We start from the raw sequence: 27990 nt of genomic DNA on the forward strand, positions 1-27990 counted from the left end.
AGAGTTTCTGTGACAGTAGGCTAGTTTCAAAGGGTGATATTCCTGCTGCTATTGCAGGATAAAATGGCTGTCTGCTTGCTCTGATATCTTGGCTAGGAAAATGCCAGTATGGTCACTCTGTGTGTCTTTTGTACAGCCACTGAACCCATGATAGGCAATTTCCTGAAGAGCTGGCTTAACTATTCTCAGTAAGCTACTTGATTTGATTTATTTTCAGTCAGTGTAGAGATCTTGTGCACAAGAGGTATAGAAGTTGCTCCGAGTATCTCTTGCCACAAGATACCGTCACTAAAAAAAACAAAACTACTTCACTAAAAAAAAAAAACCCCAAAACGCAAGTACAATTAGAGTGCTTGATGATCAGGTGATGAAAAAGATGAATGACTGTTGCTCCAGTCATCTAAATCAGGTTGCTGAACTAGGCTAGACGCCTTCTGTAGTCCATGAAGTCTCTATAAAGTGATTCAAAGGAATTCAGGTAGAAGATTACCTTTCCCCACTCACCAGCTACAGAGCATATGCTTCTTAGACACTTGAGCGAAACGTGTAAAGTCAGATAATGTAAATACCACACCTTTCCTGGTGTTAACATTGCTTCTTCCTGTCTCTACTGAACATGAGTTATGTTGAACATAGTGTTGGTTTATGTGATTCCATCCAATACAGTTCAAACATTGCCCCATTTTCTGAAGAAGAGAGGCCTTAAGAGGTTTGAACAAGTTGTTGGACCTGGAATTCTCCCAGACTGCTTTCCGTGTGTAATATTCATATAAAGAATTGCTGATGCAGATGGAAGATGCTAGAAAACAGCGAGGGATTTCTTTTTTCTTCCTTGCTATTTCTCACATTTTGAGTTATGACTCAGATCCTGAGATCAGAGGTTCTGCTGTTTCAGATAGTTAGCCAACTAAATGAAGATTGCTTTCATCTCTCGCTCCTTGTGTCTGTCAGGCTTGTTCCTGAAGGTGTGGCCCTGACAGAAAGCCCAGGTGAATGTGCATGGAGTCATCAGTTCTTATATCCAGCGGATGAATCAGAAAATGGTTTCCTTAATCTACGTTTGTGTTTAAATTATATGACTTGAAAGATGAACAAGCATTTGTGGCTCACAAGGATTTAGCTTATGAGTGGAAGAATATAAGGAAATTTCCCTCTCTCATTCACATACCCAAATATTTTTCTTTAGACTTATTTAGAAGTGTCTGGGATGTCATTATATCATGGCTAACTAAGGAATTTCTATAGGACATGTAATTTTTCTTGTATATATATGTGCATGTGTGTGTGCTGGGGGAGGGAAGCATGATTGATTAGTAAAGTTCACCTGTTGAGAAGGGGCCTATTTTTAGCTGGTCTTTTGTTCTCATGATTTTCTGCCCAGGGCCCAGTAAGTACCTCCCTCTCCTGTCATAAAGGTATTCTTATCTGGCAGAAAGTATTCTCTCTGAAGTATGCCCCATGGCCTCTGTACGGTGTTTAGGCAAAATATTTTACGTTGCTTGTATCTCATATAAAATAATTGTCAGTGAGTAATGGGCAAGCTGCATGTACAGCAAAATACCTGCATGACGCACTGCATTTTACTGAGAGCTTTTGAATATTCCTTTGGTAGATGATGGAATGTACATGATATTGCTGTAGGTATATTAAACAAATCCGAGATAAATCAAAACTGATAAGGTGATATAATTCTACTGAAGTGACCTAAGCTGTGTTTAAAAGTAAATTGCTTATACCTTCATCTTTCCAGAGGATCTTCTCAATCTTCGTTTATTAAGAAATTGCTTTATCATCCTAAACCTAAGTTCTTCTATAATGCCTATTGGAAATTTATTCATTCTTGGTAACTGTAGGAAAGAATGGAATGAAAAAACTCTAAAGTTATCTCTCTGCCTGGATTTCCCAGGGTTGCCTGCCTTTTCTGGGTTTGCTTTTTTGCATACTACTGTTCTAGGTTTCGGACACAGCCCAGCACACTCTTGGCACTCAATAAATAAAGCTAAATCTTCAGCTGAGGTTATTCATCGCCATTCCTCAGAGGCTGATGGGTTAACTATGCCTACTGAGGCTCTGATGCATACTAAATATTATCAGCTTCTCCTTCCCCAGTAAAGAATTATCTGCTATGAAAATGTCACCATTTTATGGACAGAACATAAATTACTACTTTTCATGTTAACAGTGGTGGTTTCCTACTATGCTGAGCCGATTTTAATATTGTCCTTTACCAATATGCTATTTACATAGACTGAATTCATTTAAAAGACTGTAATTTGCCTCACTACAAAGAATCTTCTAATAAGCAGGAGGAATCCTGAGCTTTTTAGGGAATATTAGTAAAATCTGAAGTTATGCATCGTTTTGCTGAAAACATTATATCATAATGTTTCAAGATGCAAGGTCAGTCTTTTGAGGCTTAGACATTGGAGTTAATTAAACAACTATACCTCAGGCTACTAAATTAAAAAAAAACACACACAAACATGAAAAGTGAGCATGGAGCAGAAGCTAAGATCTTGGTAGTTTAGCCATCACTGCAAGACTAAGGCTAAGGCAATGATGTTAGGGAAAAAAAAAAGGTATTAGTAGACCTTGTCCCCACATCAAGAACATGACATTACTCCTCAATAGTAAAGAGTGTTCTAGTAAGTTCACTTCCTTGCCATTACTAACAAATGACCTTACAATGGCCTGTTCAGTGAGGTTCCTCTACAAGATGGAGAAGGTGGATGAAGAAATCTTGATAAAGAGGAGAGGTTAAAAATATTTACAACTATAATACACTGGAAGTGTCCCAGCTACTTGATTTTTCTGTTTTGTTTTTGTTAGTGTTGTTTTTTTCTTGGCTTTGTTTGAAAGGGAGATTAGAAAAGGGCTTGTCTGGAAGTTGAGAAGTATGATGTGAAGAAGACTAACATCCTGATAAATACCTGCGAACCTGTGATAATCACGGCCTTAACTGGCTACACTTCCAACTCCCATGCACCACAGAACTTCTGTTCTCTCCATCTAAATGGAATAGCTAAGAGTTTCTAAGTACTCTCAAGTCATTTAGTTTTTCAGTCATGGGTAGAAACCCTGTGCATTGCGCTGCCTGTAACATGAACTTGGGAGAATGTCACATACCTGGCAGATTATTACATATTCACAGACAAAACCATTATTTAGCTTGCATTAAGATTGAAAGTAATAGCCGTATACATATGTTACATCTATATGCGATATAGATGTAAATATATTGTATATATATTCTATTGTCTGTCATGAATATAAAATTAATCAATATTGTGTTAATTGTATTGATGTGTACCTGTTCAAATTAAACATACTGACAAGAGCCTTTCTTTCTTTCTTAGTGATTTTTCACAAATCCATTAGAAGTAGTCCATTGTTGCCAGGAGTCTGTTGAACAGACAGTGAATGGTCCTGCTTTAGAAAAAGGGATTTACTTTGGCACTTTTTCGATTTTTTTCTACTTTTGCAAAATGGCATTTGGTAGGTAATCACTTGCTGAGAAAGTAATGGATGACTTTTCTCGTGTATTTCTTTCTGATTCCCAGAGGTGTGAGTAGTCCAGGCCTGTGTCTAGAGATGGGACATTTCTCTGAAGACTCTGAAGCATCATCATTTCAGCTGCTTCTTCCCAACTCACACAGCAGTCCCTTCTGGTGAAAAATGGTCTTTGGTGAGGTCATCTGCAGAGCAAGGAAGAGGTAAGCAGAAAACTAAGATTTCTTTGGGGATGTGTAGGAGCCAACATTTATGCAGGATGGGAACATCTTATTATAGTTTCCTTTTCTGTGTTCTCTTCCTTGAGTCCTAAGACACTAGTCAGAGCAGCTGCCTCACTGCCTCAGTCCTCTCTCTCACTTATGTTTAGTGTTTTCTGGATCTTAAGTTACTTCATGCAACATGTAAGCGTGAATCTGTCCCTTCTGAGTTCTGTAGTTCGTCTTCCACAGGAAATAAATGGAGCTTGTAATTTTCAAGAGGCTGTCTTAAAATCTGGGCTTCTTTCCTGAAGATTAAAGATCTGAAGCACTGGATAATAAGAGATAAACAGCATGAAAGTGTTCTTTGTTCAGTTAAGGTGAATCAAATAAGCCTTCTTCTCTGAAACTGGAAGAAATAAAATTTGCACACAGAAGTGTGCATCAAAGTTTAACTATACTGACTGAGTCCATGCATTAGGTTAACTTATTTGGCTTTCCTGAGGAATGAAAGCCAGTTCAGAGGGTGCTACTCCCAGCCACATCACTGCGCAATTAGGAACAGATTTCCACCTGGACTGCCTCACAAGCTAGTCTGTAGCTGTAGCTGTGCAGCCAAGGTGAAGCGCTACTGTTTTAAGCAAATGCTCTGCTGATTGAGTAGATGTGTGGTCTCTTGCTTAGTCAGTTGAGAAAAGCAGTAGAGCGTAGTGCCTAGCATATCCAAACGTCACAGACAGACAAGCTAATATGTCTTGCTAACAAGCTACTCGTGCTCAACCTGAAGGAAAGGCCTTCTGGTTCTTGCTGGGTAGCTTCTTTGCAGTATAACCTCATTAGCAGCTCCAGCTGCTATGTATTCCTAAAAGATTAGTGTAGGCAACAGGAAACATCAGTGAAGGAAAATTAATGTTTTCATTATCTTTAAGGCCTAAACTGTATTTCACATTTGGAAAACCTTTTACTCTCTATGTTTCTGGTAGCCTCATATATGAGGAGATTTGCATATTAGGGGTTCAGATCCAAGCTACAAAACATATTGCACAGGGGGGATTTTCTGTATTTTTTTTTTTCTAAAATAATATTTGTCCCAATTTAGCCTAATCACCAGAGATTTAACTGTTATCTTGCTTGATCTGAACTTTTTATCCCCTGCCTTCCTTCTCTGCAGTAGTGTCTGCACTGGAAAAGAAATCTAATTCAATTTCTTCTGTCTTCTGTCTCCTCTCAGTTCCCTCTCAGCCTCACAGACACTCACAAACAGGCAAAGACTATTTGTTCCCAAAGGTTATGTAACAGGATCTGGAACATAATATGGTGCTAATGTAGAGTGAGAACGATGAGTTAATTTCCAAATGAGGTGTCTCTTGCGTCAAGCAATGAAGTGATTAAGTAAGAATTGTATTCATTTCACAGGTTTAGAATAGTGGGGATATGCATTGTCCTTAACTGTTTGTTTATTCTGAATTTTCAGAATGTGTATATTTAATCCTATTCACCTCCTTGCAATTCTTCCTATCATAAATTTAAGAGAGAGAGTTTATTTCATGTTGGTTCAATTGATGTTCTTGAAGTCTTAAAATTAAGAATAGCGAAGACAATAAAAGACAAGTCTAGAGATCTACAAAACCAGCATATTGTAGCAGTTTGTGTTTCTTGCACTCTTTAATTGTCCTCTGAAATCAGTCTAAGAAAAATTTTTGACCTTTGAGAATAATTTTGGTGTTTTTTTCAAAGAACTCCTAATTTTTATGTGATATTTATTGAATATGTTTTAGACAGGTAAAGGAGAGCTTTCTGATTTTAGGAATAATGCAGAAATTAATTCTGTTACTTTTTTGAACATTGGTTTTCTCAATGCTTACAGTTTAACCTGAGGTGATAGACCATTGTTGAAACTGAACAAAATATCACAACTTCTATTCCTTTCTTTTCCTACTCTCATGTACTAACGGTGAAATTTTGACTACTCAAATAAATGTCAACAGAGCAGGGTTTGTCCTATGACAGGATATTCTCTCCATTTCCTTTAGAGCATCTGACTTGGATTCCATTTAGAGGAATTGATTCAACCTATGATAAATGGAAGGATGCTGGGAGAGCAATTCAGAGTAGCTGAATAAAGTTTGAATAACTTTAATTAATATTCCCTTAAATGTTTATGTCAGGTAGCATATTTATCTTTTCTCCTTAAAAAAAAGTCTTTTCTGCATTCAGAAGGAAATGTTATTAAAATTCTGTTTGTCTGCATATAGGATGGCACAATGATGACAAGAAAAAGGAAAGAATGCTTGTACCAATTTTCAGAAACCAAACAGAGGCAAAACTTCCGGAGGCCAGAATGATTTGCTAGACACTTATTTCTGCTAAAGGCCAAGGATGAAGTGAAACAACAAGGTTTCATCACTGTGGTATGACAAACGTTACTGTCTGAGGGTCTTTCCCTCATATTTATACTTGCTATTCAAGCATACACAGATGGTTAACTTGGAGGCAGAGAACAGACTGCTGTGGAAAGAAATTTAGTCCCTGCTGTGATATAGCCTTTCAAATATTTTCCCTGAAATAGCCAACATGTAAGTCATAGTTATTTAAAACATAGTTTAATATCAAAAAGAGCCACATAGCTGTTAAGGTAGTATTCTGTTTGCTTAACTCCTTTTACACCTGATTACGCTGGTACAAAACGAGTACATCCAGGTTTAATTAGAAAGGGTGACTATTTAATGGTAGGGATAGAGAGAATCCATCCAGGCTATTTGGAAAAAAAAGCTGAAGCATGTGGCATATGTCTTTTTGCTTTCCAGCTCTTCAGGGACTTCTGGCACGTGGCAAAGATTAGAATAGCCTCTAAGCTGCTCTCACTGATACTATGACCAAGAGGTGGGAACTGGACAGAGTATCATTTGGTTTATAAAACTGTTTAAGGTCATGATTTGCAGAGCATAATCTGGATGAGGAGTCTGTGGCATATCTGTGAAACAATCTGCAGAATAGTGAAAAAAGAAAATAATGGATCTGATCTACTATTTGTCAGTTTATTTTATTTCTCTATGAATGTTCAGTTGATAACCATGGAAAAGTTTATCAATCCTGAAAGGTTCATATTAGCATTCATATTAGCATTCATATTAGCATAGTTACCTACTATTTAGCCAGGGAACAGAAAGAGTACAACACGAATGACTCCATATCACAGCATCTTTATGGTGCTTGTATGGACCACCTTAGCCTAGTATTAAAGTGCTTCCCATTTATCTTCCGTATTTATTGTGAAAAAACAGATGTCCTCATATCTGCACTTTACAGATGAAGAGTTGAAACACAAAGAGTACATCTATGCTGCTGTTTAACAGTAGACTTAAAAGTGACTATAAGCATGGCATGGCATGGCACCTCTCACATACACGGCTGTCTCTGGGACAGCTCGTCGAGGGCTGTGCAGAGGTGTGCTAGAATACCCACCATGCTTGAGCAAGCAGGGTCTCATTGCTCTCAAAGGTAGCTGCCAGCTATGCTCTGCGATTGCACTGTTTAGACAGATAGTGAGTCTGCTCTCAGAGAGTCCTCTGCATCTCTGTCAAAAGATGGCATAGGCATACTCTCACAATCTAAATAACTTGTCAGATTCATGAAGAAGTTTGTTGTGGAGCAGGAGCATGAGTGATCCAGTGCTGAGCCCACAAAACCCTGCACCATCTTTCCTTTCTTGCTTTTAATAGTCAATAGTGGAATGAATGCTCACAAGCCACAAGCAGTGGGAAAAGTGCTTATATGAGCTCCCCAGAAAAGGCTTACAGCTGTCAAACACCTACTTTCAGCCACTTGCTGGCCTGTGAGAATATCTATCTTAAAAACGCTAATTTTGAGTCAAATTGTAGCATAGTTTCACAATGGATAGGTAGGCAAACACTAGATGAAACAAGCACTTAAGTACACGGTCAGTTTTGTTCCAAACCTTTGTGGCTGAACCACTAGCATTGGCTTTTGAAAACACTGAGCTGCAGTTTGCAGCTCCAAATTTAACAAGAAACTCAGACACGGGCTTCCCAAATTTTAGGAGCTGAGTATCTGTGTAATTTAGACTGGATCTATGACCAAGCTGAGTATCTCTAATACGGGCTCAGTTGCATGTCCAGAATTTGGGGTGTCCACCTCTGTGAGCTTGGTTCAAGTTCACTTCTAAATAATTTCAATGGTTTGTCCTGGCTATAGGCAGTTACACGAAAGTCCTCATTGGCTGATTTTCACATACACTCCACTTGTTAAATTACTGGAGTTGCTGGTATGTGGTTTGATGTGAATTAATTACTAAATATCCTGGCAAGAGCCTGAAGAATTTGCACCTCCGAGAGCCCACTGGCAAAGGCCGAAGGAATTCGCATGGACCTGTGAGGGGAAAATAGCTGTTGCAAATGAAAACAGGAAATGCCGGATCCCTGGAATGTGACCTTTTACACACCGGGAAGACTTGTTTGCAGAGCATGAGGTCTATTAGCACACACAGAAAAAGCAGGTACAGTGACATCTGTGGAAGGCCGTGTGAGAAATTACACGGTTCCTAGTCAATCTGAACTGCTTAGTAACGATGGACCAAAACTCAAATTCAGACAGTTGGGCCCAAACTTTAGGAAACCTGCAAGCTTTTCCCATACTCGAAAGCTAAAAGCTAGAGCCATCTGGGAGTTGAAATATGTTTTCCCTCAGGCTTTTTCTGGTAAAACATCATGAAATCAAGATTGTTTTCTCAGAGACTATCTCCTGCTAACAGGGACAGGTGACGACTACTTTTTTCTGCCACACTGTTCACTGGGTAGACCACCCTTCCCCACATCTGTCAGTGGCTTTCTTTCCCTCCCATGATCTGTCATTTTGACAAGGGGGTCATTGCTGAGGACAGCTAGGTTGGCTACTCAACACTCCCATAGCTACTGTTCTTCTGGAGAGGGAGGAGATTCAAGCATGTTCAAAATATATTTTATTAATCCCTAAAGAGGCTGCTCAGATTATAAATGGTGACTAATATGATTTGGATCCATTATAGTGTTAGAAGCATTGTTTTATGAATGAAAATTAAAATTAGATTCTTTGATATTTCTTCTGAATGATGACACACTTGTTTATTAATCTTGCCTCTGGTTGTTTATTTTGTGGGTTTAGTGAATCAGATAGCTATGCTTCAGTGTCATTACTTGTAGGTATTTCAGGTAGGTGTCATGTCAGGCAGCTCCACTTCCAATTTTTTTTTCCTCAAAAGAAATGCCAGGAAAGATGCATAATGAAGTGCTAGCTGAATAAATTTACTTTGAGAGATCAGTTCAGCTAACTGAAAAATAAAAACTTGTACATATTTCTTCCTGAGAGGGAAAAATGTCCAATAGTAGCCTAGCCAAGTCCTGCTTGCTACCCAGGTGTGCTTGCTTGAGTTTGCTACCCAGGTGTGCACCATTCTGACATAAGATTTATTTCTATCATTTCTGGTTCATTCCACAGCCAGTGTTTCAGTCAGAAGGCCTGACTAGGTAAAACCCACAGGCAGCTTTCCCTGTCCCAGCTAACTATTTCTTCAAGCAAGTTTCCAGTTATTCCAACTTGCGACGATGGTTGTGGTGAGGAGATTAATGTCCCCAACAGTTCAATGGAGACAGCATGCATTGTTTCCTTCTACTGCGGGCAACAGCACAGGCAATCATTTTCTATAAACTGACTGGGTTGTCCTAGACATAGTTATGCATTCAGCATCCACTTGCTGGAAAGCTGGCCCAGAACCTCACTACACAGATGCTTGGAAACTGCTTCTAATTTCCAGGCTAAATTTATTCTTGTCAATATCATTTCTACCTGTTCCTTTGGCTCAAATAGATCTCCCCTCATGGTATTTACCCCCAACATATTTATAGAAAGCAAGCACAAGTCCTTCCAGTCTTCCTTTTCCTAGGCAACACAAGCTAAACTCTTCTAGCCTCTCCTATTAAAGTGCCCTGGTCAACTACCTAATGTGAATGGTGTTCGTTTACATTAAAATACAATATTTATAGCACTGACTATGAGAATTCATGGAAATAAAATGTAGTGCATGCAAAACGTCGTAGAGTTATGGGAAAAAGATGAAATGATGTCTCCTCATCATTTCATTCTGAAATGAACAGCAAAATCTTTCTCTGCAGACTGGCTGTAACATAATATATTATCTCTTTTTATGGCTGGAAATCTGCTGATCTATTTCTTTTTTACAATGAAAACTCAGCAGAGGTGCCACTTACTCAGCAGGTTCACAGGTCCAGATCAGATAAATCTACAAACTCAGATGCTTATCAATAATTTGTCCAAATTTAGCAACACTATTTAGATCCAAAAACAGTAGGAACGCTTGTGGGAACAAGTTCTTCAGCAAATTTCCAGTAGCTGCCAGTTCCAGACGGGTTAGGATGCCCATGAAACAAAGCATATTCTAATAATTAAATCACAGGGCCAGGGTTATACTTATGGCTTTGCCACTCGCTAGCTAACAATACATGAATTTGGGCACAACGCTAATCTGCATTCACTATGGTGTTGACTAAGTAATGTAAAGAAAAAGGCTGCTGAATACATGCATGTCTGGCATATATCAGCCTGATAGGACATTCTCATTTGAGGTCACTAATCATAAGGTGCACAAGCATGAGCTCTTCTGCACCAAATTATTCATACCCGTCTGAATTCCCAATATCCCCTATTGGCACACACCATTGTCAGGATACAATCTGGGAAGAATTCCCTGAGAGTAATATGCTTCATTGTTATTCCCAATCAGACTAACAAAATGGAGGTGTTACCTGAAGACATCAAATTTCCTGAAACAAGGAAGTTCGAAGAGACAGAAAAAAATAAAGACAAACAACAACAAACAAGCCTACACATACATTTGTAGAAGGATTCCTCATGGAGCCATTCTCTGACCAGATCAGGGCTCTCTTTCTGATGAACAGTGCCTTGCACATCATCAGAGTGGCCTCCCACACTGTTAAAGCAGGTAAACAGAGTTGAAGGAAACCCAAAATCTATATATTTATTTGCCAGAAATCTGCATACAGACACCTTCCTTTTAGAGAACTCCCTGCCAAGAAGGAGAAAAGGCCACAAAAGACCACCACAGTGAAACAGCATTAGTCAGTGGTTTTACATATCCCTGTTGCCGACTTCTTCTTCAAAGGCTCCCCAAATGACTTGAAAAGACACTTGCATATGAATTGGTATCCTGCTTAAGGATATAGCTAAGGCCCACTGTCGCACACTCTAGCTAGAGTCCCCAGAACAAGTAAGCACAGGCAGCAACGCATACCCTAAATCACACACGGCCATTCAAGACAAACTCTCATTGTGACAGGCAGGCAGCAGATCTTACAGAAAGCAAAACAGGCCACCACAGAACTGGCCAGATAATTTAAACAACCATTGTGTGTAGTCAGCTTTTGTGGTTTAGCTGACTTGCATCTATATAAACACACAGAGCTTGAAACAGTTCTCTTTTACACTGATGTAAATCAGCGCTGGCTCCAATGAAATCAGCAGAACTATGCATGTAAATCTCATGTGTATCAGGAAAGAATCAAACACATTGAGCACAAAGAAGTACATAGATATGCACACTTTTCTCTCTATGGGAAATCCTAAACTTACTATTATTAGTAAGTTACTTATTAATAGTTATACTTAGTAATAGTTGTTACTATTACTATTAAATACACCTATTTAAGGTAGAACATTCTTTGTTACGCTCATGTTACACTTTTGTTACACTTGAACTGGCAACTACTGGAAATGTTTTGAAGAACTTGTTCCCACCAGAGTTCCTAGTGTTTTTTGATCTAAACAGTGTTGCTAAATTTGGACAAATTATTGATAAACACCTGAGTTTGTAGATTTATCTGATCTGGACCTGTCTACAAAAGTCTGTGAACAAGGAATAACTGATATGATCAGAGCTCACCTGTAACCGGTCAAAAACCTTGACTTTACTGTAAAAGTTTTGCAAAGAAAAGCAGGTAACATGCAGCTGCAACCAAAACCATATTCTGACAGCTTTTGTTCTGCATAACTACTGTTTACAGCATAGCAGCATATAAAACTGAGATCAGGAATACATTGTACTAGAAGCTGTATCTGTACCTGTGTATATGAAGGGACACACCTTGCCTCAAACAGCTCATTAATTTAATAAGCAGAAGAGCATACATATGTTATATATAGGTAACTGAGACACAGAGCTCTGAAAGTACTTGTTCAAGATCGCAGTAGAAGTAGAGCTTGGAACAGAATGTCGGTCTAGTGAGTCCAAAGTAGTATTTGAACTACCGGGTCTGTTCTCATTTCATCCCATGGTATGATCTGGTCCAATCTTAAGGACAGTAAGAGTCTTTCCATGAAGTGCAGTGTGGACAACTGTATTTGTGCAAAATTTCTATTGGCTGGTCTCAGCAGATCACAGCGTTTGGAAATCCTGCTAATTAAAAATGAATATTCAGAAGTATGCAATGGAGAGAAAAAAACATCATGCACTTCCCTTTGCCTGTGCTTTTCTGATATTTGAAGTAAAACATCAACCATTTTTGAAGCAGAGTTAGAAGCTAATCCAACTATCAGTTAAATCTGTGGGAGTCTTCCCATTCTTTCCAGCGATCTTGGTAAGATCTGGACCGGGCTCAAAGAGAAGCAAGAAAAGAAGTACCTCATATTTAAATAGTTCAAGAAAGGCATTTCTACCTTCAAGAAAGAAGGTAGAAATATTTCTCAGTTCATCTTCATCCTCTGGGGAAATTTCTCAGCCTGTTCTGCAATATAGAGAAATAGTAAGTTAATGAAAGTTCTTGTCTTTCCTTCAAGTACATCTGAGATTGCTATACCCAAATTCTGCATATCGCTGCACCTCAAGTTCTACTGACAAACCAGTTCCAGTTCATTCCAGCATCAGTTTAGAAGTGGTAGCAGCTGCAGTTATCGTGTAGTTCTCTGCTGTGACATTTCCCGCACCCTTCTTAGAAGCAACTGACACTTGGTTGTAATGAGTAAAAGGACACTGGATTTACTGTTTTATCCATCCTGGCAGTTCCTCTGCTTCTGTATAGATAATTTGTAGATATATCAAATAGAATTCAATCTATGGACTTTGTTATAAGAGTCTAGCTGTACAAGGCAGCTTGTTAACCTGCAGCATGAGTCTGACCACTGATACTCAAATCCCTACGGGTATTTAAGTTACCTCACTAGTGCACTAGCTGAAAAAGTACATACTGGCTGTTACCAGTAAAATAGATGCCTGAAGCTGTACTTAGTATATCCTTATTAACATTCAGCTTTGATATCAGCTGCCATAATTTGTCATTGAAAAGAAAAGAAAGAAAACAGCAACAGACATATGTGCAGAGAAGATAAAAAGAGAGAGTGGACTTGTGGGGGGAGGAAGTACATATATACACATACACACACACACATATATATGTATCTTAATTGTGCTAGAAAGAAGGAAGAGGAGGTAGAGAATGACATGTCCTGTTGTTCCCTGATGGGAGAACAAGCTCCTGGAATACTGCTACACAGTTATACGAGTCCTGAGCCGCTGCCACCAATGTTTATCACCTCCCCCTGCCGCTTGGTTATTTTCCAGTTTATCACACCTAGAATTATGTCAGAGACAGGGTTGTCACAATGCATGGGGTGTCTTTTGGTAAGCCTAGAAATGGCTCCTTATATGTTCTTTGTTAGGTAAACATGGCTACTGCTCTTGTGTTTTAGTTAGCAGGTTGTGTAGACATGAAGGCGAAGAAGAAGGGGAGAGTGGATGTTCTTTACCTGCCTAGTGTCCCTCCAAATGACTTATTTTTCCAAGACTCTACTGGCTACAAGAGACGCTTTAGTAGGAAGCATATGGCTACTAGGAAGATAAACTGGTCGGGAGAAGAGCAGTTCTTTTCAAGAGAGGGAAGTATAGGCATAGTGGTATATGAGCAGCAGGTAGGTCAGGAGAAATTATTTTAAAAAACAGAAAAGAGAGGGCAGGTATGCTGGGAAATTAGGAGAGTCAGCATCAGAGACATTTATTTGTAGTTATTATTAAGGCACGGTTTACCACAGATGAATGTTTGTCTTTAGAGAGTCCTGTGGATTACAATGGTTTTGTGAGGTAGGCAACACCTACCAGAGTTGCGCAGTGGCATGTCATCCAGACCTGGCACAGACATGTGGAGAGCAGGGCTCAAAGTCCAGTTTTACAGTCCTACAGAGGCTTAGCATCTACCATCTCCATGGCTCACAACTTACTGCCTTTGGCAGTGCAGATTCATATCAGAGGAATAAAAGAAAAAAAAAATACCTGAACAACTTCAAAACAGTATGCTTTACCTGCTTTCACATTTCACTTGCAAATCGCTTGAAAAGAACATAAAGAGTTTTTGTCACGGAATTTTTTATTTTAAGCATTTTTATACTTTCAGAACATAAATCTGAATTAGTGATCTATTGGTATGTCCATCCCATCCTCCAAAACCAGTGATATAGGCAAGACCTTGTGGCAGCTAGACTACTAATACAGCTATGATTTCAAAGAACAGGTCATAAAGTTAATGAAAAACATTATTTTGAGCAGTACACTTGTTCAAGAGAACTCCAAGCAGTTAGTGGTATCTGTCCTTCCCAGGAAGACTCATTGCCTGTTTCTATATTACTGGACACAAAGTGTCCTTTTAAACCTTTTAAGGTTTTGAGTCCAGTAACATCCTCACCATGCACACATTCAATATTAGTGCAAGAGTTAGGAGCCCAGGATTTAAACTCTGGTTTAAGCCATCTGAGAATGAAAGAAATTCAATTTCCATGTGAATGGTGTTATGTAAGAATCACAGATCATTATTTTGTAGCAACAATGACAAATGTAACACTAAACGTAGCTACAGCAATAAGCAAATAATGGCCAAAGCAGACAGCAGGGGTGATTTTTGAGTGCTTTGTTCTTGCCAGGTGAATAGTACCTTGCAGCTCAGCCTGTTTCCTTTAGCTTTATTTTTCTTTTTTGTAGATTCCCAATTTAGCAGGCACATTCTGTTTTCCCTGAGTGTTGCTGTTGCCTACAGATGTAACACCTACTTGTAAATCCTTGATCTCCTGATGGCTCTTTTTGCAGAGGAGCCTAAGAAAAATAGGCAAGGAAAGCCCAGAAGCTAATACAAGGATACAAGGATGTATTTCCTCAAGAAGTGCTTCTTTATGCATAAGTCAGTGTGTCACTTCCCTGAGAGCAGTGGTAGTAGTAGCCTGTCTCCAGAAGCTCAAAGGAAAGGCGTTATTACAAGGCCCAGTCTCTGTTCCTCTCATCGCCTGGGTGGCAGCTTTATATCAGAGAGAGGAAGGTTAGTGCTGTGTGCTCGAGCACCTTCTCTCCCTAGGGGAGTTTTACAACTGATAGCATTTTTAGACTCATATAGTTGCTATGCTTCCTTCAGTCTAGAGCCAAGGCTATAGATGGCTCTTCAGAAGCGGTAAGGTATATGGGCAAGACTCCTCACAGCCTCTCCTGTCCCTGAGTATCCCCAAAGGAGGACAATTTAGGTCTACTTACTCCCACACTTTTATGCAAGTCCTACACTTCTTAGAAGGCTTCTGCAGACACAATATACTGGGGAATCCTGAACCCCAAATGACCAAGATTCATCCACAGCTGTTTCATGTTCACACGTCTGCGCTTTGCGCTTAGTTTTTTCTAATCAGCTTTAAACCACAAAGCTGTTTTATTGATCTGTATGTAAATTCCGGCTCACCAACATTTCACGGTTGTCAAGCAGAGCATGAAATGTGGAGTAAAGATGTTTGAAAATGTTTTCCTTTACTTCACGCTTCAGTAACCAGTCTTGTAGAAGTGGCAGTAAAATGCAAGCATTAGCTTGCCTGAAATAAGTGAGAAAAAGTGGACCTTGTGTTAAATGCTATGTTAATTTTTGTTCTGCTGTGTTTCCAGCTAAAAACCTGAGGATACTGAAGATACTCTTTTCAGTTAGCTGTTGTTAGTGCTATGCATTTAGACTGAATCGTCCTTAGTTCCTGTTCTTTATATATTTGTGATGTTTTATGGCATTTGGGGCACATGATCTCCTGGCATTGAATTGGAAAGCACTGGAATTTCCTGTCTCGCTCAGAGCTGTATGGTCTTTAACCAACACAGCAATATTTTGCAATAGCAATGTCTATTGGAGATACTCTAAAGAGCGTACTCCTAGGGACTACTACTCCACAGTTAGAGCAATTGACGGTGCTTATATCCCTTTTTAAAAGTTTCCAGAGATTTTATTCTATTATCTACTAAATAGGGGAAACTAGCACTGCTTTGCAAGATAGCAGTGGGCCTATTGTGCCAGCTTCAGGTTTTATGTCAGAATCAGCTATCAATAGCCCCAAATTTGGAGAGGTTTAGAGGCCAGCTATATTTCAACATATAATAACCAGAGTGCCTGACTTTGAAATTATGATCATTGCTATCTCCTTGCACATCTTTGCATTTTCAAATCAGTTAATTTTAAGGAAATAAAAAAATACCAAAATTGGAAAAAAAAAAAAAAACTCAGAAAGGAACTCCTTCAACAGTCAAGTCTGCCAATCTTGGGTAGCAGATACCTTAAAAGGCTGCAGGAAGGTGTGATAGCTAGCTAATTCTAAGCAGAAGGTAAGAATAAAATCTGCTGAAGTTCAAAAAAGCCTTTGCATCCTAACAGACAGCATATGTCAAACAGGCCAGCTTCCACTGATCTTGCATGTGACTACCTGCACTAGCTTTCCCTTCAGAGCCAAAGTGTACATATTCCATATGTTGTAGTTGAGGTTTATCTCTCTTTTGGGAGTTCACTGGAATGGAGCATAGAGTTTTAAGTCTTTTACCTTCTTACGAAGCTCCAGAGCACCCAAAACATGTGCAGTTACTTTAGCAGGCAAGATATATTTTTTTTGGACTCAAGATGTAAATTAGTTCATGGTCTAAGCACAAAAGTAGGACTCAGCTGCTCCTACCATGGCTTTCTAGAGAATACATTTACTAATTAAATTGCATTAAATCAGACACAGTATTTCACTAAAGTCAGGAATAAGGACTTTCCTATTGAAAATTCTATGAAAGGGCAATGTTTGTATATATACAGCTTCTTGCTGGCAGTGGGCAAACAATACTTTTTAAATAGAGGAAATGTCAAGAATCATGAAGTAACACATTCCCGAGAGCCTTCTTTAAAAAAAGAATGGCAAAATGCCACAAACTTTGGACTATTCTCAGTAATGTTTTGCACAGAGTCTGTACCCATATTATGAGTGGGCTCCCATCCTCAGAAATTTAAGCTGACATGACGAAGAGAGAAAATGCTGGTACTTGTTAACTGCTCTTACTGAATTTGACAGGTCAGTGAAATGCTGATTCAGCAGAGTAAGTGGTTTAATCTGGAGAAATGTTTCTTTGCTAGAGCCATTTACTCTCCTGAGTGAGTGTCATAATTGAAACATGACTGACTGAAGCGGTCCACATGTCATAATAGAATCAGAATAATTATTATTCTTTGGAGGCTAGACATTTGAATCTATAATCTTTAGAAGCAGGTGAACTTTTGTATAGTGCTAATAATTTTTTATACACTTGTGTATTCCAGTCTGTGGAAGTCAGGCCAAAATGTGGTTTTACTTTGGTGGCACCAAGTCAAGCAATCTGCCAGTTTGGGCTTTGGCAAGTGTTCATGGCCAGTTACAAAATACTGAAAAACACATTGTCCTCTCTGTCACATTTTCCATATTCATATACTTTCCATCTTAATTGCATTTTTATGGGAATTGCTTGATTTATTTCTTTTACAGTCCAAAGACGAAAAGTGGCTGAGAGCGATAGGGTACAAATACATGCTGTAGGAGTCTTCCAGAAAAAATGCAGAGTGTCACAACATTACTATGGAGCTGGGGAAAGCTTTCTACAGTTTGCAAAGAGAAAGAAAAGATGAAGATGAAAAGGAATAAACATACCACTCAATTGCTCTCCTCTTAATTCTAACACTCAGTCAGTTTTAATTTTAAATTAAAGGAAACAGAAAGAAAAGCATGCTTGTATAAGAGTACCCAGTAAGAAACCACTATCATTGTGCAGCATTAATATTTCCACAAAGAAACAGCTGTGGTTGTAAATATGGCATTTCTCCCATCTCCCAGGTGCAGAGGAACAGAGAAAAAAATACTTTTTTTTTTAATCACAGCAACTAGCAGGGAAAGGAGAGTATGAAACGGATATCACTTCTAGTAGCTATGAGAGTACTTCAATGTTAGAGATATGATTTGATGGACCAGCTTGTTTTTAACAGACAGAAAAGTGACAGCCCCCATGGAAACCGAGCAGAGAGACAGACACTAAGAGGTAAACAGACAAAAATGTGAGGCAAATAGGGCCTCACTCCAGGACTGCATTATCCTAGCTGTGTTTCAGTAACTCTGCTGAACCAAAGCATTGCTGATTCCAGGATTGCAAGTAGTTAAATGAACATAACAGTGGTGAATCAAGCCCACTGCATCCTGGTTTTTTTCTGGGGTTTCATTTGTCTTAAAGGTGTAACTGACACTCCGACTACAGCGTATTTGTCTTCCTAAAGGAAAACACTGGAGGTTGTAAGTAGTGTTTTGAGATAAGAAGAATATTATCACCAAATAAGCTGTATTGCTTCCCTTTTACTGAACTGCAACCCAGGAGAGACTGAAACAATGTACGGAAAAAATAATAAACTAGCAGCAGGAAAGATCTCTGCTGTCATAAAAACAGCCCAAGTAACTGCATGATTATTTCTGAAATATGTACCTCAGGAAAGGTTCAAAACTGCATATGAACAGGTAATGCCTTATAGGGAACACCCTTTCTTCTCTCCAAAACCGTTTAACCATTTTTTTAATTGCTGCTTTAACTCTTTCTTCATTTTAACTGAGGCACAGATGTACTGCAACAGAATCCACTAATTTGGCAAAAAGAGAAAACACAGGGAGCTGGGGTTTATTTTTATTTTTAATGCATCAGACCTTTCCATGGAAACCCCACAAGCAAATTTGAATTGCACTTCTTTCTAAGATGTTTTATAAACAATACTTTTTAAAATATGTAGAAAGCGAGTTATTATGAAGCCCTCATACTCTAGGGAGAATAGAAAGCCAACAGACAAACTGCAGCATGCCTTGCAACTGCTTTGGCCTGTAGTTTGCAAAGTGTTAGAGTACAGATTCACAGCTGCAGATCAGTGGGCTCCCTGCAAAAGGAGATAAGCCAAGGAAGAAGTCATTCCGAAGCCCATCTTATACCAGTTTCACTCTCAGACAATTTTAAGGTTATTCCATTAGAATCTTCACATGAGACAAACAACTAAAAGCAAAACCGTAGCGCACAGAGGACTTCTAAATCACTCAGGAATCGAGAAGGATTTTTGAGAAGTGCTTTAAGACAAACTGCAGGACTAACCGTAAAGTCATAAAGTAAAAATGGGAATCAAAAAAATGCAGGGACTGACTCACAATCTACTTAAGCAAATACAGCTGCTGTAAAAATAAGCAGCAGAAGCCATGCCCACATGCTCATTTCCAGCTTCATTTTGGTCCTGGCTCCCTCAGCACGATCCGTGCTTGTTCCTCCTGACTCCTCAGCACGACTCACCTCCCAGTGCTGCCTTTCATACCAAAGGAGAGAAAGAAAATTGGGAGCTCAGGAAGTGCAGAGGTCTTTCCTATTATGTTGGAACATTTCCCTTCCTTTTCTGACACCCTATCAACATAGCCTGTTTCCAGGGTATTGAAATTAACCCTGGAATTTAGATTTGAGGGCTTTTTTCCTATTGCAGTATCAGCAGTGTTCTAATGTCCACATGGAGTTCCTGTTATATCAACATCATTTCTAGGCAGCTCGCTAAAAAGCTGTAGAATGCTGCTTATGAAATATGTTTATTGTTAGCTCTTGAAACACGTCTTCATATGGGTTAGTGCAGCACTAGCCACAGAGAAGTTCTGATTTGGATTTGTGTCGCTGAGCGCTGCTGTAATATAAGCACACCTAATCCTTTTTGGGCAAAGGATCTCTTGCAGTAGAAAAGAAAGTTTTACAGTTATGAATATAAAGTATACACACTTCACGTCTTTTTATCTGTGAATGAGACCTCCTGGAAGAGGTTCAGTAATTTTTTGAACAAAGTTTAACTTACTGCAGCTGTATATTTTCCTTCAGATCCTTGTATCTTGCTTCATCTGTGAGCTAACTAACAGACGATGAAATCCCACTTGCAGATCTGCTGTAGGCATGTGTGGCACTAATAGCTTGCAGGCGTTTTTTACATAGTAGGAGTTTCAGCTGCACTGAAGTCATGCTTCATCCAATTTAATGTTCAAAACAAACAAATTTGACACATACAGCTGTGCAAGTTTAGCCAAAAAAAAAAAAAAAAAAAAAAAAAAAAGAAACATTTGAAATACTGTAACTGGTAAATGCAGTGGAAAGTTTAAAAGGCTTTTTAGAGGAAAGTTTAATCTTAGTAAGTCTCTGACATTAACATTAAATGCTAACTAGCATCACAGTCTTCCCTTGCATGGTCTGTGGCCAGCTGTGCTTTTGAGAAGGAACAGTTAATACGTTTGTGAGGCCAGAGTGCAATGACTTACAGTGTTGTATTGTGTCAGGGAGTGAGGACTTGAATCTCATGTGTCTTCAGACTGAAATTTATAAGAAAAAAATAACAGTCTTGAAATTATTTTTTTCAGATGCTTAAGTGGGAAACAAGAACAGAGGCTTCTTTGTGGAGTGGTATCCATTCCTTTGGTAGCCGTTCAGCAACAAGGGCTCGCATTCACACAAACCCTCCGTGTGTGACAAGCACCATCTTGGCCAACAGACCAGAGTCACAGCCAGGGCTGGTCTTGCTGGGGCTCCATCAGCCTCTTATCTTTTGTGAAACAAGTGCAGAGGGCACCCAGAGTATGTGCATGATAATTGCTTATCTTGGGCAGAACAATTACGGCACATAAAGGCTGGGACTTGGTGAGGAATCTGGATAGAAGACTTCTCAGGCAGGAGGTCTTTTGGGGATACATTAAGAATGAAAATGGTATAATGTCAGAACTACTTCTGATACTCTGTAGATGGCTAGAAAGGACTAGTGGTTTATTAAAAGTATTCATTTTTTATATCTTACATTGTTTCATCTAAAAAGACTCAATCGTGCTGATGGACACACTTAGTAGCAGATCAGTGTAGCTGTGTGTTCCCTTCACTGTTTTCCTCACGCTTTTTCTCCCATTTCTTCTTGTTGTACATCATTTTCAGCATACCCCAGTTCTCTGACTGGCTCCTGCCCAGGGGCCAGCCCAGGAACAAACTGTAGGTGCAAGGCCACAGATAGGAAACTGCCAGGAAAACATCTCTTATACTTTTGCAGTAACTGCAACACAGTGGGACTGCGTTCCTGTGCAGGTCTTCTGAATCCACTATAGCAATGACCACTACATTTCTAACTTTTTAAAGTTATGGTTCCGTTTCCCTAAATAACAGAAGCTTTTGCATAGCCAACTTTTTAGTTATTTTCTTAGGAGAATCATTGTTACCAGCTTCTTTTCCGCCTGAGACTGTTTGTTATTGATAGATCAAGTAGGCATAGTGTGTTCTCGGCATCCTTTAGAAGCCTTGTATTTCTTCAGACCTTCAGCTTCCTTTTTCACCTATTTTTAAACTGGCTGGTTTACAGTTAGTGGAAGAACTCAGCAGGAGTTTTAATAAACATTTATCAGGATAAAATATTTTCCCATCTGTCTGCACACTATTGTTGGGCTGTGCATTCCTTTATCCGTAATTGCGACATACTGCAGGAGATCTGGCCCTCTATCATGTTGTACCTTTTGTGGACATTTTGATCAGGACAAAGCAAGAGAAAAGTCCAATACTTAAGCAGCTCCTGCCTCCTTGTTCCCACTCTTCTGCTTCTACTTTACCTGTGTCAGTGCAGCTGTTTGTAGGGTCATGCTATTAACTGAGTGGTGTTAAAAATAACTGGGTTTACCAATTTATTTTTAACCTGGGTCAGTTAGTTGACCTATTTTAACCTGCAGCCCATAAGCAATTGTACCTGCAAAACTGAAAGGCCGACATGGAGCAGGAACAACCGAAAGGCAAAAGAAGGAGGGAAGAGTCTCTTTTTTAATCTGATTTTACTGCCGAAAGAAAAGTTCATCCCCTTACAGCCTGAACACAAAGCAGAGCCATTTTGATGTGGTAGTATTCGCTCTCCCTTTGGTAGGTATAAATGCCATTACAGCTTCTGTATGTGCATTACACTTTTGTATTGCAGTGAATTATCAGATTTGTAATTCCTTATTTTTGAGTAAGGGTGGATCTATGACTGAAGGGGCTCCCAGTGCAATGATCATTGAGATTATGAGCTCACTGAGGGTTATCCTGAGGCAAACTAGGGGTGAATATTCTGGACAAAAGCTGCCCTGTAGTAGTTTCCCCTGCACATGCTCTTGCACAGTAATCCAAGGTAACATACCCCCTAACTAAAAGAGAGTTAAGCTCTCTCTTGTATAATGACAGGTAAGAGTTTGCCATAAGCAATTTTCACAGTGTAGTTGATTTACTATAAATTCACACAGTAACTTATGTAACAATAAGCTATTCATGTGCCATTACCCTCACTGAGCAGCAGGCAGTATAGCCTGAGGGCATCTCTACACATTAAGGTCACTTTAGAATACAGCAGTATGTGAAAATAAGGCAGAATAGCTACATCAGGTTGATGCCACAGGTCCCTCTCATTCCCAGTAAATATGCTACTGATGTTGTTCACTGAAAAATGAATTAAGGTAAGACAGGACATTCTTACTCACATAAAGAATCCCAGAACAGAATTTTTCTGAGCTGCTATGCAAAATTATTTTTTCTGTGAAATAGCCTAAGTTTTAGGAGCTATCATGCCTTCCAAGCTTGTGAGCCTATTGCAATATCACCTTTTAGAAAGAAGATAACAGACAGCCTTCAGCCCTAAAATGAATCAGCCTGCTAGCTGTCTAGGAATATTTGGAGGAAAGGGAAAATGAGAATGGATCTGGCCCCGTAAAGCTGTACTTTCCCCTTTTTTCATATCAGCTGAGTGTAGATAGGCACTGAAAAAGTTAATTCACTACTGAGATTTAAGGCAGACAAACCATAAGCATTTGGATACAACAGTGGTTAGACTTGAAATTCAAGACTGCTTTCTTTTTCTCTGTCAATGACCACAGCTGTCATTTCAGCTTCAGACTGCTAAACAAACACTCTCTCCCTTTTACCTATCAAAAATCAAAAGCTTAACAGCTGTTTAACCTTATCTGCTAATTCCATTGGGAAATACTGCAAAGTTTTGTTCACAGGTATTGTTTACTTTGCTCCCTGACTAGAAACTAGAAAATACATTTTTAATATCTAGACTGTGTGCTCATTAAGAGCAATTAGTCATCAAGAAGTCAGTGTTTAAACACAGGCCTCACAATGACATAATCACAAATAAGAAATCTGCCATTATAGAAAGACAGCATTTTTAGCATAACTTTTCCCAAATAAGAACATCATGTCCTGTGCTACCGTACTTTCAATTTAAAAGGTGATGGGGAATAGAGTTCACTGCAATTATTTCCTGATTATCTTGGGAATGTATTGTTAAACTTCTTAGATTCTTGGGTTAAAGAATGGTTCTGTCTACAATATTCAATAGTGACTGCTCAAAAAGTGGCCCACATTTAGCAAGGACATTTTAATAGATCCAAAGAGCCTGAAAGCAAAAAAAAAAAAAAAAAAAAAAAAAAAAAAAAAAAAAAGAAAGAAAGAAAGAAAAAGAAATAATGTGGGAGCAAATTCTGATGATATTTAACAAGACTCCTGCGGTCAGTTAATCTTCTTTCCCATAGGACTCGCTTTCACCAGAAAAAATACCTCCCTTAGCAGCTATGAATTAATGCATTTTTGATTGTGACCTGTCAGTCAGAGTAGAAATGGGCAAGTTATTTTCATCATTATGTAGTTGATCTTGGCTAAACTCCACTTACAGAAGTTTATTCCCAGCCTGTTAACTAATAAAGGCCATGACTGCTATCAGCAGCTGTGACTTCATCTGGGATTTAACTCCTTCTGAGTCATAACTTTGGGTATTAATTAGCATCAAGTTCAAACAGTAGCACACCTTACAGATTTGTTTCCTGTGCATTTAGGAAACACCTTCTGGTGTTTAAGACATCGCAGCTCACATTCCCTTTTTTTTCCACCCTCACACTAGAATCCTCAAAACGGAATGCTTGTCTCTAGCGCACCCATTTCATATGTGTAGCAAGTTAGCTTAAAAACTTCCTATGGAGGTAGGATTAAGTTAATCCAATGCATGTTGCCCTAGAGCAGTCGAGGGCTCTGATTCATGGTTCCTGTCAGTTTTGGCCATAGCACCCACAGATCCAGAGCCCGGAGCCACTGCAATTCCATGTGGATTCAGGTAGATACTAGTCTATGTAGCACTAAGCTTTGAATGATTGCAGTTCAGGATCAGACCTCCACAGAGCAGGGCAGACAGATGGAGCAGTAATCATTTAAATCACCCCAGTATGAACTGGCAAAGCTCACAAGCGAGGGCCCTCAGCTGCAGGGACATGCATGGGACCAACTCTGTGCTGCCAGCCATGCTGTGGGTGTGGGCCCTTCCAGGAAAGGAGTAGGGCTGAGAGCTGGAAAGTTAGCCGTCTTCAACCCCTGCAGCCACATTCCCTCGAGTTCATCTGGCAATGCCCCCTGCCACGCCACATCACAAGTAAGCAACCGCGCTGTGAGGTAATGGCAAACCACAGGCTGGCTTGTCTCTCCTCTCCTCTCTCTCTCTCAATCTCTCTCTTTTTTTTTTTTTGCTACGTCTGAATTCCTGCAGTGAATATTTACAGCTGTGACCAATGACAGCAATCAACTGATTCTTTGTAAGTCCTCAGGACCGTCCTTTCCTGCCATATCCTCGTGCTTCATCCCATGATCACAAATGATCAGCCTTCAGATAGCTCTATTCTCTGTTCAGCTTCTACCATTTCCAGTCTTCAGTATAGGAGCAAGAAGAATGCCTGTCAGGGAAATCATATATTAGTATGTAGCCACCCGGACAAATGTTGATAACAAACATAGTCAACAAACCATTGGGCCCAAGTAAGCAAAGCTCCCTGAGTTGAGCTGCATGATTAACACTGTTCAGAAGCTGTGCTGATCAGGGGATTGACTGGACATGACTGCAGTGGGCTGAAGCTGAGCTATGAGAACTGCTGAGCCAAGGATATTAGTTATAAGTCTAGCACATGCTCCGTGACCTGTCTGCAATTCTTTACGGGGACCACGAAGCGTGGCTCCTTCTTGTCAGCCAGGACTCACCTGAGGAGCTGGGGTGGGCACAGGCTCTGAGCCGGGCAGCGTGCAAGCACAGCTACCACATCCTAGGTGAATACTCTGCACAGAGCAGATCTCCTACCTCAGAGTTAGGCTGCAATGAAGACACAACATCCCGTATGCAGGCACTGATAGTATGACAGCAAAAAACAAGTACAGCATGCTCAGTATTTTATTGTGGTCTGGCCTCTCTGCAAGTGTTAATGACAATCACTTAAATTAGGATAAAATGTTTCAACTTCTACACTGAAGAAAAATTGTGGCTCACTATTCTGATTAAAATTTAGTCTCTTCCTAATTTAGATAAATTTTACAAGAGTCTCAAAAGTTAGCCGTGATCAACAAAAATACTTTTAATTGCTGAGAGAAGACACATGATCATAAAAATGTCCAAATTAAAACATGTTTTGAAGGGTATTTTAAAATGCATAAATATACTTCAGGATGTCTAGTTAATGTGCAAGCCACTTCCTTGCTTCCTAAAGTTTCTATCTGTGAACCTCTTTATAGCATATAGCCTCCGACTTATCTGCACTGTCTTAGTTTCACAGCTCAGTACTGCTTGTTGAGTGGTAAATCAAACTGCATCATCATGGCCACAATTTCAGTTTATTCCCGCAAAACATTCATTTTATCATAATATGGTCTGATTTATATCATTATCTATTTGTATTCCAGTGTCATGGTATAAAATTCTGAGCTGCTATGGAGAAGAAAAACTTGTGGCATTCTATAAGTTGTTTCTGGAGGACTTAAGATAAATCACTTAACATTTATTGGGCCAGTTTGGGAAATTATCTTGAACCAACTGACCTATAGGCAGCATCAGAAAAAGAAAATCAGAATTAGTATAGTTTAGGGGTGAAACACGTAAAGTAATTAATTCTGTTTTGCCATAAGGCAGATTTTGTTGAGAGAGAAACTGAGTAATTTTAGAGCAATGATTCTCAAGCAGTGACTTGTAGACGAGTAAGTAATGGCCAACAGGGCTCTGACAAATGCATAGAGCTGTTTATATGCACTAATGGGGGTCTGAGTAACAAACTATTGGCTTTAGAAAGAATTATTTACCAAGTGTAATTCTCAGTAAGCAGAGCAATTAATTGCAAAGATTTGTCTTTAGTCACAGCTAAACTTACCTTTTAGTTTCCTCCCATTCTTTACTGATAATACGCAGTCAGCAACTATGCTACGGCTGGGGAACATCTTGGTGTCAGCAAGTTAGATGCAAATTAGAGAAAGAATAGTAAGAACTGAAGGTTGGAATTTTCAAGAAAGCCTCAGAAAGTTTGTGGAACAACTGATATACTTAGCATTTGTACAAATATAACTATCTGAGCTAGCAGAATGATTTTTTAAAATTATAATACTGACATTTGTACAACACCTTGTTTGGCATATACAAATATTAGTATTCAAACTAGTATGTATCTGTACTCAGTGTTGGGGAAAAGGTCCTAGCATAGGACCTTTGGAAAAACAAAGCTTGGAAAAACAATCTGATATTCAGAATCATAGAATAATTTAGGTTGGAAGGGTCCCTTGGAGGTCATCTAGTCCAACCTCCTGCTCCAAAGCATGTCCAACAAAAGCAGGTTGCTCAGGACCTTGTCTAGACTAGGTCAGTTTACCCCTACACTAACAAAAAGAGAAAAAAATAAATGCCAACATAGTCTCCTGAACTTCCAGGAAAGGCCAGTGTGGTACAGTATTCATTCTACAGAGGTCTCTTTTGAACATTGCTTATGCTACCATAGCATGCTTTAAATACGGGGCTCTTCTAGACCTGCAGTTATATATTTAGACCAAATGGCTAAGGTTGCTACTGTTCCTCCCTCTTCCCCATCCCTTTGCTGGATGAGATGGGGACATCTCTTGATTTCATGAATCAGCTCTTGAGCTCCCTCCCCCTCTTCCCTGCTTTTAAGCTCAGCTTGTTAAGATGAAGCAAATCCTATCTGGTTATTGTAATACCTCAAGCTGAAACCTGTCGGAGAGATTGCCCCCAGATGGCTGGGGGCAATAACAGCTGCAGCTGTACTTTTAACGTACAGCTGCATGTCTGTTCATATGCAAAGGCTATAGACCAAAGTGTTCTTTGGGCCCACTTGGACTGGTTGAAGGAGTTACTTCCTCAGCCTGTCCCCAGCTGCTTATCACTCCACCACTGCTGGAGGGTGCTTATCTGTCAGATCCATGAGACTTTGTGCCTGGACTGCACCCTAACTGTCTCAGTAATATCTGCCAGAATCAGAAAGTCCTACTCTTTTAACTCTCTAATCTATCTGTGGGCAAATGAGATGGTTACTGTTTACTTACACTAATATGATTAAAACAATACAGCTTTTTGTGTAGGTAAGGCCTAGAATACTACTATTCCCTTGGTAGTTCAAGCCCAACAGTATGGGTTAAGATGATTCTTGTTTAAAATTCCATCTCAGTTTCTGGACAATCCTGTCATTTCTTATCACTGTTTTAAATAACGTACCTGAACTGTCAAACATATCATTCACACTGTGTAAATTTAACATGTACACTGGACTTGTAACCTCCTGTCAAAATGACAAAAGCTGTTGTGATAGGAAGTGGCAAAGTTTTTCAGTAATATTGCTAATGATCGTCATGTGTTATGGTTTTTCATGCATGGAAATAAAGCTACTGGTTTCTTCAGTTTGTGGCTGAAGTATCACAGCATCTATTTAGTTCAACCTTTGTATGTCGGTGGTACTTTTGTCCTCAGTGCTGTTGGAGCGAAAGAAATTAAAATCTGGTCCTGAAGGCTGAAACACTTCTTTAAAATTTTGTTCCATGACATTTTTGCAAGATCAT

General features: G+C 39.4%; 1 long non-coding RNA gene across 3 annotated transcripts in view; it reads left to right on the plus strand.

Moving 5' to 3' along the window:
* Window positions 1-27990, plus strand: part of LOC112980262 (uncharacterized) — a 54787-nt gene that overhangs the window by 14741 nt on the left and 12056 nt on the right. For 2 of the 3 annotated variants that reach the window (XR_010386176.1, XR_003258383.2), the window contains exons 2-3: window positions 3561-3713; window positions 5966-6121. This is a non-coding gene — a long non-coding RNA (uncharacterized LOC112980262). Of the gene's footprint in view, window positions 1-3560; window positions 3714-5965; window positions 6122-20486; window positions 27870-27990 lie in introns of those variants that run through there. The other variant, XR_010386177.1, reaches the window with a different exon arrangement.

This window comes from Dromaius novaehollandiae, chromosome Z, assembly GCF_036370855.1.
Source record: "Dromaius novaehollandiae isolate bDroNov1 chromosome Z, bDroNov1.hap1, whole genome shotgun sequence".
NCBI lineage: Eukaryota > Metazoa > Chordata > Aves > Casuariiformes > Dromaiidae > Dromaius > Dromaius novaehollandiae.